The sequence below is a fragment of the Amblyomma americanum genome, chromosome 6 (assembly GCF_052857255.1).
Source record: "Amblyomma americanum isolate KBUSLIRL-KWMA chromosome 6, ASM5285725v1, whole genome shotgun sequence".
Lineage (NCBI taxonomy): Eukaryota > Metazoa > Arthropoda > Arachnida > Ixodida > Ixodidae > Amblyomma > Amblyomma americanum.
In genome coordinates this window covers 122,931,939-122,942,923 of record NC_135502.1, presented here as the reverse complement: position 1 = coordinate 122,942,923, position 10,985 = coordinate 122,931,939, and the positions used below count along the sequence as shown (strand labels likewise).

Sequence of the window (10,985 nt, the reverse complement as noted above, 5' to 3'; positions counted from 1 at the left end):
GGGCCGATAATAAAGGCTATGTAGTCTACATAAACTGTGCCTTTTGTTCGAGCAGCATGGACGCAGCGCTTTCGAGCGCGTTACCTGAAACAAAAAACAACGCCTCCTTCTGTCTAGACGTGTTTACATGAATGCGACAGAGTCGCATCGTGTTAAGTGCGTGGCGCATTGCACTCATGCAAACACCGTAAATACACCGGAAGCGTGCGTCACTGTATTCCGCAAGATGGGGCGGATCGAGAAGGGCAAGTCACTTCCGAAATGAATACAAAGAGGCTTGGAGACTCCTCCTGCAGCCTGCGCTGCATAGAGTGAACACGAAAGGAGTAAAAAAGAAAGTAAGCTGTCCTATTGCAGACTAATTTTGTAGGATCGATTATTGTGCCCAAGCCTTCGGGTAGATTTCCATCATATAAAATTCCGAGTACTTACGGTTGGCAATGGAAACAAATTCCCTCTTCAAAACATGCAAAGATCTAGAACTTACGAAGATTTTAACTGAGATTTCAGCCTCGTGCATTTGCTAACCTCAAGACCGCCGGTGCCGAGTTTAATGTCCTCCTCCCTTTGCTAAACGCATCAAGTTAATATTCTTCGCGATGGAATATCCCTCCGTTGCCAAGAGTTAGTATTCCTTGTATTTAATGATGAAAATCTACTCTGCAACTTGGCAGTATTCTGTACCCCTAAAAGGGAATGCGTTACAGGCCTGCTTGCTCCCTTTTTTACTGCCGTATGGGCGTATTCATGCTTAGAGTTTTTGGGAAGAAGACGAAGTTGATCGAGACCAGAATGCTATCTCTTTGCCTCTGATGTTTTATCGTTTCTTCTTACAATCAGGGAGGCGCCGCTTCCTATTCGTGACGGCGATGGAAGAGGAGGACGTCAAACCTTCTCTGGAACCCGGGGGGTCGGCGGCAGCCGCCCAGATGAAGCGCTTCCACCAATCGAGCGAGGCAAGCAGCCAGGCCACCGTGCTGCACTCAGCCACAAGCGAGGACTCCTCGGCGGAAGACGGGTTCGTCCCAGTCATGAGCAAGAAAGCCAAGAGAACACTTCGTAAGAGTGAGGACTCGTCCTCACCAGGCACACCTACCGTCATCACGACGCGTGGTGCATCGGCGCATACAGTCCTGTTTACGTCTGAATCGCCCACCGACAACCTCAACCTGCTGAACAGACAGGCTACGTTGCTGTTCGTCGAGGCTCGCGTCCCGGGGGTGACCAAGGAAGTGAGGATCAACAGCAGAAGGAACCTCCTTGCCATAGATGTAACTGAGCGGAGCACTTTGGAAAGTCTAGCCACCATCAAAAAGATCAGAGACATCCTCGTCCACTCACTTGTTCTTGAAAACAATGGCACAACCACTGGCGTAATTTACGACATCGATGCGAGCATATCTGACGCTGACCTGCCGATACTCATTAAGCCAGGGACGAACAGCATCGAAATAACCAAGGTTCAGCGCCTTGGCAAGTCAAGGTGCGTCAAGCTCACTTTTAAGGGCGATTGTATTCCATCGCACGTGAAGGTTGGCCACTTTCGACATGAAGTTCGCCCATTCGCCCCGAAGCCGCTTTAGTGTCGGAAGTGCATGAAAACTGGGCACGTAAGTGGTGTTTGTAATAACACCATAACGTGCAAGCGCTCCTCTGAAGCACGTAGCGGTGACAGTTGCCGCGCTACTGTCTTGAAGTGCGCTAACTGCCGTGGCTGTCATAACGCTTCTTCGCAAGTCTGTCCCCGCCTGAAAATATAACGGGCGGTGTTGAAGCAAATGGTGCGAGACCATTCAACGCACAGAGAGGCCACAGCTACGGTGCGTCGGCGTCGTTCGCGTCGTCGACGATCTGCTAGACAAAAGGCCGACAGCGGCAGGGATGCCCCCATCACCCCTGCTACTTGTCCTCCCCCTCCACCGAGTAATCCAAACCCGGTGACTGGCGAAGCCGGAACGAGTGCTTCAGAGGTGACATGGCCACCATTGCCGAAGCCATGCTCGACCTTGGTGTCCGAGCAGGCGCCACGCCCCCACTGTCCCACGCCTACAGCTGAGCGAGCCCAAGGCAGAGATCCAGCCCAAGGTGAGGAAGTGCAGCTGTTCGCCATCTTGAGGTTCCTTATGAACGCCATGCGTGTGATGCTGTCTAGCTTTCAGTCGCCAGCAGCACGGAATGCATTGCAGGTACTGGACGCGCTAAATGCAGTCCTTTTAGCTTTCCATTAGCAGACACAATGACTCTCCCTGCGTTACCTTTAGAAAGCCAAGTCAGAACGTCAGTATTCCAGTGGAATGCCCGTAGACTCAATTCCCGCATTTCGGACATTCGCGAATACGTCTATAAACACAGGTTTCCAATCCTTGCGATTTGTGAGGCCAATTTACAAAATCCCATCCGAGTTTCTGGCTATGAAGCGTTTTTATCCTCCACGCACAGGCGAAATAGCAAGGTCATCCTCTACATTCGAAGGGAGCTTACTTATGTGCACCATACGGTTCCCCCTCACAGCCATAACCAGTACGTCTGTATAACGGTGAAAAGGCGCACCGCGACGTTTACGCTTGTGGGTGCGTACTTTTTTTTGGATTGGAAAACATTTAATTCGTCAGAAAAGGCAGAATGTAGACGATCCGTGCTAGGTGTCTATCAGTCCACGGCTGACAGCGACTTGGGTAGCCCATTCAATGACCCGGGTTTGAACTCCTAAGTCTGAGCTGACCAACACGGCCTCCCACTGCTCGAGAGTAGGAACCTGTATTAGAGATTTCGGGGGCGGCTCCTCTTTACAATTCCACAATAGGTGATCATAAGTGGCTAAATCACCACATAATGTACATGCAGGTTCGTATTCACCGGGGTAGAATTTTGACAACAGGTAAGGCGTCATGAAGGATCGCGTCTGGAGTCGCTTCCAAGTGGTCTCCTGCTCCTTATTAAAGCCCGATCAAAACGCACGACAGAATTTTTTGTCGCGCGACACAATTTTGTGTCGCAAGACAAGCTGTCTTGTCGTGCCTTGTGTCGTGCGACAAGCTTCGTGTCGTGGGTCCTTTCGCGCGACAAAGTTGTTTGAGTAGGTTCTGCCGCACGACAGACATCTTTCCTGCATTTCGTCGTGCGAAGAAGGTCCCTGTCGTAGCATTTGTCGCGCGACAGGTTTCTGTCGCAGGTACTGTCGCGCGACAGAGGGAGTCGTGCCGCGCGACAGAGATTGCGTGCCTCAGCAAAGTTGCCTGTCGTGGGTTCAGTCGCGCGACAGACTTCTAGCGCGCCTCTTTTCACGCGACAAAAGTACCTGTCGTGCGGCCTGTCGCGCGACACAACAGCGTGTCGTGGGATATGCCGCGCGACAGATACCTGTCGTGGTTTTTGTCGCGCGACAGATACCTATCGTGGGATGTGTCGTATGACAGATTCCTGGTGAGGGTAATTCTTTTACTGCAGAATTCTAGAAATACTGTCGTGCTGTCGTGTGACAGCACGACAGCACGACAGCACGACAGCGCTATGAAACATCTTTGGTCAATTTGATCCCATAGGGGATCAAATTGACCAAAGATGTTTCATAGCGCGTTCACTGTGGCGAGTCGCGAAGAGGATGCGAGGTGCTCTGGTCTGTTGGTGACGGGCACCGAGCGAAATGATGTGCTCATTCACATTGGAGAATCGAGTTTTCAATTCGCTTCCCGCGACCTGGCTCTCTCACCGAACGAGAAGTGGCTTAGAGGAGAGGCACTGCTCGAGCACTCACCTAATTCCCTTCTGTTCCCACATGACAGTGTGACGAAAGTAGTGCATGCTCAAGAATATAATGCGGCTTTGAAAGCCCAAAAAGCTGTAATGCACAAGCGACGAAGCCAACGGTGCCTGCGTATTCACACGCGCTTGCGGTGGCGGCATGTAGCTGCAGCCACTACAGCGCCTGCACACCAATTGGTGTGCGCAAGTCGATGCGCGCTACTGAAAGTCAGTGTCCTCGTGGCTTCTGTGACAGGTTCAAGCCATGTAACAATGTACCGCTACTACTACATGCGCAGAAAAGGCCAAGGACACTTCTACGCACGGCGCGGAAAAGAATATCGTTAATCGTCTATCAGGGAAAATTACTCGCCATAATCATCCGGCTACACAAAGGCAGCATGTATGTACATGCTCGCAGTTGTCTGTATAAATGTTCAAAGCAACCCCGATATCATTTTTCCGCGTTTCAGTTTTAAGAGTGTCAGCTCTTACTACTTACGTTTGTCAAGGACACGTCTGTCTGCAGGGAAGGTCAAATTGGCCAAGACAGTTACCACACTATATCGCATAGCAACAGCGGGCGCGTAGAGCCTTAGTTGTCACAGATACCTTCGATCCGTTTTACATATGCCAGTATAGCGGCTATCGAAGTGGGACCCCGCGGACCCCGATTTGCATCAAATTTGGGGGCCGCCCGTTTGAAGCATAATGATCGAAGTGGTGTCATTTGACTTGTCATGTTCCTGAGGATAAAATAAATATTCAGATGAAGCCCAAAATATGTGTGGGATTCGCACCGACGACCTTTTAGCCCCCAAACCGTGCATTCCGGGTACTTCCAGACAGCCATAGCCATATGGCCTAATCGTTTGTCGCAAAGGGTTCCGGATGCGGTCAAACAATTCGTCTTGTTGTAATGCACACGTGTATACAATTCGTTAACTGATATATAAGGAGGAAACATACCGGATATAGCGAAGGTGGCTGCAGATCGCAATAGTAGTGCAAAATCTTTGAAGTAGATGACGCTGCTTGTATCTTAGAAGGAATGTTTTCGAAACGAAACGCCCTCAGATGTTCGTATTTTGTCTTCTCCACGTTTGCTTAGCACCCCGATCTAGCACCCCGATCTAAACACTTGAAGCTCTCGTAGCTAGCGCTCTTAAGTCCAACACTGATACAGTGTTGGCGGAGAATTTTTTTAGCGGCAGTGACGTGCTGCTTATCATAAAATAGCAAAAAAATACTTTACGACGTCGTTCATTGCCTTCACTGAAAATTTCATGACGGTGACACAAAAATGTCGCTAAATATAGACAACAGCGTATGACGCCGAAGGTGAAATGCGGCGGCCGGCGAGTTTGAACCGATTTGATTCTCGGTCGAAATGAGAATAAAGTCTTGGGACTGACGTCAATCGCGCGCTTTCAAGAGTTTCGCCTGCTTTGACACAGTCTAGCTCCTGTGCACCCGCGCTAGGTCCTCTAAACTGCTCTGGTGCCAGTGTGACTGTGTGCTATGACAATCTGAGCAAAGAGGAGGATGTTTGGGGGTTTTGATGTGCACCACAGCCATACAGTTAAGCGCCATGATAAAGTACGGGCGCCCTTCTCGGGGCCGGCATGCCAGAATGAATACCGGCCGCCAGCGTCAGAAAAATGCGACAGTAATGTTTGTTCAAGTCCATACTAAGCCGTCGGATGGAGTATCGTTGGCCAATATCGAGTCGTTGGTAGAAGCGATAACAGGAATACAAAAAAAATGTTTTCACACGGCGCCTTTAATTGCTGCTCCGCAATCGCGGCTCTCCTGGCTTCAGCTGGCTCCGCTCCTGAAGGTGTCGCGGAAACCGAGCATATCTTTGTTTTACTATGAGACGAGGTTCACAGTAAAACGATGACGAGAGCAGCACCTCAGCGCTAGCCGGTTTCGAAGTGCACTCAACTGCTGCATTGATGTGAAACCGGCTAGGCTTAGCGACGACTAGGGCAGCCAGAGGGTAGCGTGTAGTTCATTGCCCGACGCGCCCGCGGGCGGCGTCGTTCCCGAAAGCTCGGCTCGCTCACTCCGGCTGGCTCACCGATTGGCTCAACAGCTTGCGACCTTCACTCGGAAGGCTGGGAAATCGAGCAGCGAGCGACTGGCGCTGCGACTGAGCGATACTTTATGCCCACGTTTGCAGTACTGGTGAACAACCTTTAACGCCCAAATACTTAGATTATCGGCTGCGTTGCGGCGAGTCTTAGTTAAGATCGTCCGCGACGCGATCGTCACCGTCCGTGACGCACAGGCTGAGAACTTCAATTCCAGTACGTGCCAAAACAGCTCGTAATTATCGTAACGATACGAACTCGAAAACACGCCTGCTTCGATGCGCTAGTGGGCTCTTGCTTGTTAAACTACACGCGATCAGGATGCGGCAAGTGCTAGCCGCTGTTGCATATTAGCTAAAGTGAGACGCAAGTATCGACGTAGTTTCGTAACGCAGTTGATATCAAAGCAATCCGCTTGTACTGGTCACAGATTAAGCTGTTAAGTTTCATGATCTCCGGTGAGCGTGCCAGTGTCGCGCAAATTAATGCATCGCAGCTACTCTCCATCGTGCCAATTGCGTTCAACTTATCCACGATATTCGCCAGCTCGAGATACGGCGCTTTTCTTCGCTGTTTTTTCGCAACTTAGGGATTTTATCTGGCATCAAACGAAATTACATACTGCCAACAGCGTCGTCTGCTCCATCGCCTGCTCCGTCGTCTGCTAGGGCATCCGGGTCATTTCCGGGGAATTACAGGATCGCAGCTTCTACAAACGATATGCCAAAAAAAAGTAACTAAAAACGCTTTAATATTCATAAATAATGTAAAAATAGTTAAAAAAAATGGAACGTATTTGTTACGGAGATAATTTAACTATTCATGGTTTAAAAACAAACTTTTGTCGGTTGCAATTTTCCAACGACGCGAAAACGCAGCCGTCGGCGCCATTGCAGCGCAAACGACGCGTCGCGTTTTGTATTATTTGCCTCTTTGAGGCATATCTTGGGTGCTGGTACGGCGGACACGTGTGAAGAACTCATTCAATAGGAAGGTGAGCAGGAGTGTGTTTTGGAAGCCAACGACCAGAATTACAGCCTGTCAACATTGGCGAGTTTCAAAGGGTAAGCCAAGAACAAAGACGGTGCTGTGACGTCTTGTCATCTGTAAAAGCGAACGAAGACTCCTGCGCGGTTTTACTAAGCCTGGATGAATCGCATGACCGGTGAGTCCCGCTCTGCGTTTCTTTGCTAATGATCTGTATTCACACGCGCAATTTGTATGCGGCTATATACGGATGTGAGTGGAGGCAGTCTGCATGCGGTTGCCGCAGCTATAATGCGGCGCCAAAAAAGCAGGGCCTATATCCTGCATGACAAGTGTGTTCTCATTGTCTTTATGTGCATTTAGTACTCGCGTGCCGTGGTGAATAAAAATGGCACCAGATATCACAACAGAGTTACTCTTTCGCTTGCTAGCGCTTCGACACTCTGTGCAAAAGCGTGGATTTGCACTGCGTAGAAGACGATGAGCGAGAAGTGCCGCGCGGCGGAGCGCTCGCGCTAGGCCAGCTGCGATCAGACACCGCACTATTTTGCTCAGGGTTGGTACTTATCGGATTAGTGCTTGTGCCTTAATATTCGTTTTACTAAATTATTAGAAGAAAGTGATCGCATGTGAAAGGCTGGTGCATATTCCTCGCCTTGTCATTTGTAAACTTATCTGTGCTTCCCCAATGGAACAGGATTTTCGGCAGTGTTATGTCAAATTTAATCAATCTTGCGTCTCCTCAGCTGCAAGCGTTGATGCTTCTTCTCCTTCTGAGCACTGCGAGCTGTCGGAGATGCAACTGCACACTTATTTAGGATTTCTACCTTTTTGCTATATCCCTCGCTTTTGCGGCCCGAATTCAAGTCTTTCGCCATTGTCGATGGTTTTTTTTTTGTAACTTATTTTCGCTTTGTTATTTATTCTTGGTTGCGTGCCATCAGCTGTGGTGCCGGCGATTCTCCGAGCTCGGAACTCTTCCCAGGCACGGGATCCTACCCACAGACCTCCCTTCGCCGCACTCACGAGTGTTCTTTGGTCTTTTTTGTTTCTCTTCCCTTTACTTGCATTGCCAGTCGACAAATTTGTGCAGCTTTTAATTGTATGCAGATTTGTTAAATGCGCTAGCAATTTTTCTATGATGCCAAGCTGTGCTGTGAGGTATCAAGTTTCTTGCTAGTGAAGGCATGCTTTTTTCCATTCTCTCTTCTCGTTTAACCAAGGCAGACTGGTTGCAACTTTCAATTTAATACCTAAACATTGGTGCAAGGCACCATGATAGGAATTAATGAAAACCTGCACATCCTATATTCATATTGGTGTGCGGTATTTCAGCGAGCTCATCTTTCAGTGTGGTTATAACAGTCATTGTGACTCTTCTCAAAGAATGTATATGGGTGCATTACATAAAATCTGTGCATTTCTTTTGTCATGGGCTAGCTCATTGGTTTTTATTTACTTATATTGCATCTAATTTTAGTTTTTAAAGCAGTAGACGATTTCCTCTCTTGTCATTCATGACATGGCTACAGCCACTGACAGCTGTTGCTCTGGATGTATTTATTTGCAGTTGCCAGCGGCCAGCATCTATTGGGCCATGCGTGCTTCCTGCCTTCGGCTGTGTCATCCTTCCTGATCCGTTCATGGTAGTTATTTTTTATCAGTGATGCATATCTTAGCTGCCTATTTAGAAACATATTTTCAACATAGGCTTGCAGCTAGGTTTAGAAATGCATGCAAACTCTACATGCACTTCACAGCAGTACCTCAGCTTATAATTACCGGAACTGTAGACTTGTACAAAATATAGTCGCTGATGTAGCCCTTGACGCAGCTGCTGTTAACATAAACGTGCTTTCACATTGCACACCTGTTGCCTGGTATGCATATGTGTCCTCGAAAATGACCTATATGTTCATTTATCCCTTTAAAAGCATTGTGCTCTACAATGATGGTTTACCAGTATTTCTGACACAAACCAAATTGTCAGTCAGTAATGTAACATTGCACGATGACACCAATCCTTGTATGGTATAGCATCCTTGCAATGCACTGGGCAAGCTGCTGTCAGCCCAGATTTGTTGCTGGTTTATTGCCATAGCATATGGTTATACTGCACAGTTTGTACCTCTACCTTCTTAAAGCTGTATACTTGAAAAAATTAAAATTAGTTGAAGGAAAATTCAAGGAAATGTAACAGTAACTGTCTCACATTTTGGTGGACACTTGAACCGTGATATAAGGGAGGGATATAGAAGGGAAGTGATGAAGAGCTGCCCTAGCGGAGGGCTGATGCCCTTGTTAGATGCCCCTCTTTAGTTAAACATACCTCGCAATTAACGCATTTGGTGCAAAACAAGCATGGGACTTGCACGCTCATGAGCACCCTCAGGTCAGTAAAACAAAGTGCCAATGTTGCCGTATTTCAGAGCTTTGCTCTTAAAAGCGCAGCAGACTGCTGCTCAAAGTTGAGAGCAAAAATACGTCTACTTTTCCTCATGTGCAGCCCGCGGTGATGGTGCCATTTGCAATGGTGATTGACATTGAGTCGCATGATGCGCAGTCCGTTCCTGGAGTTAGTGATTTTGTCTGTCGTGTGAATGTGCTGTTAAAATTAGTGCAGGACAATGGTTCTCCAGTTCATTTTAGGTAACTATCCTGTGCCACATGTTACCACCCTTTTTCCTCAAATTTCCTAATCTCATTTAGCCACCTGATTGCCACCCATTCATGCATTCACCTACTCTTGGAATCCTCCCAGTGTTTTAGTAGTTCTCTGCATTACACTTGCATTGCACTTCCTCTTTTTTCGATTTAGTCAAGATATCTCTGTTCCTGTTTCTTGCATAAGCATGAGAGGCAATTCAAGTGCACCATCTGGGCTTGTGATGCAAATGTGTAGGACCCTTCGTTTTTGGGTAAAACCTGGTTTCTCCCTATTGTTGCACCAAAAAAGATTCTTAAAGATCAGGTTCAACCCAATTTCTGTGCAAATGTGCCTGTAGAAAGTGTGGTTTGAAGGTGCACAATCCGAAGAACTGCTGGAGTGTATTGGATGTCACAATTCTTCTGACAGATTTTTTAAACAATTCTGGTTTTTTCCCTTTTAATGTTTATTTTTTGTTGGTTGCTTATAATTTTTGGATAAATTGAAAACTACATGTACTGACTGGTATTTCATTCCAATATTTATACCCATTATTATGAAGCTGTGTTGGAAGGCAGGTGTCCATTTAGTATGCGTGCTTTGAATTTCAGTGATTGTTTCTGCAATGCAAAATGGAGGGCAGGTCTCTGCTGTGCAAGTTTTTTGCAATGGATTGAAAGTAACCGGAGCAGCATTTGTTACTGTGTCACCCAGCCAAAAGTTCTCCCACAGACCACTGAGCTTCTGAATACCTAAGGCTTAAAGCTCGAAGCTCTGGTTGCCTTTTACGAGGTTTTCTGCATTAACGAGTGCAAGCCCAAGGGCTCAGAGCTATCAAGCATTTGAAACCATAGAGCTATACACAGTAGCGCTCGGACCGTGCAGCAAGTCAGTGTGAATTAGGTCGCGATAAACGTGGTTTACTGTAAAAAGCTAGTTTGAAAAAATAGTTGCACTCACAGAAACCGCTGCTTTTTTTCTTAATCGGTCATTGAAACAAAGCAATGCATGTAAAATTTGATATCTCGCTGATTCCTCAATTTTTTTCCAGCTAAAGACCAAGAGTTGCATGGGAGTTGTGCAAGCCACCAAGTTGCGTGTGATTTGTGCCACGGACCTGGAGCAGGCTGGGAAATTAGCGGATGGCCAGTGATATTCACTCAGTAAGGCAAGCATTTTCTGTAAGTACAGTTTTTGGCATGGCATTGCTTAGGGATGCATGCACTAAACGGACTACTCTACACCTGCCCATGCTTCAAGAACAATGAAGTACATTAAAAAAATTGATTGCCGAAAAAAAATTGCTGCTTCTGTTATGTTTTTTTCAGGAATGTATTTGCCATTTAAAGGGCTCAGTGTGCTGTGAAAACCTTAAAAATTATGTGCTTGTTGTGGCATTTTTTTCAAATTTCTCTTTCCACGTCGATGTTGGCCTGACCTTGTAGCTTGTCTGCATGAGATTGGCTGCTACTTACAGTTCGCTTTTTTGTTGCTCCTTTATTGCCTGTCACATT

At 47.3% G+C, this 10,985-nt stretch overlaps 1 long non-coding RNA gene across 1 annotated transcript; it reads left to right on the top strand.

Annotated features, from left to right (window-relative positions):
• The first annotated feature begins 6,800 nt into the window (after positions 1-6,800).
• Positions 6,801-10,646, top strand: LOC144094973 (uncharacterized). Its single transcript, XR_013306640.1, has 4 exons — positions 6,801-7,002; positions 7,769-7,862; positions 8,395-8,470; positions 10,523-10,646. It is a non-coding gene; the product is annotated as an uncharacterized LOC144094973 (long non-coding RNA).
• The last annotated feature ends 339 nt before the right edge of the window (positions 10,647-10,985 follow it).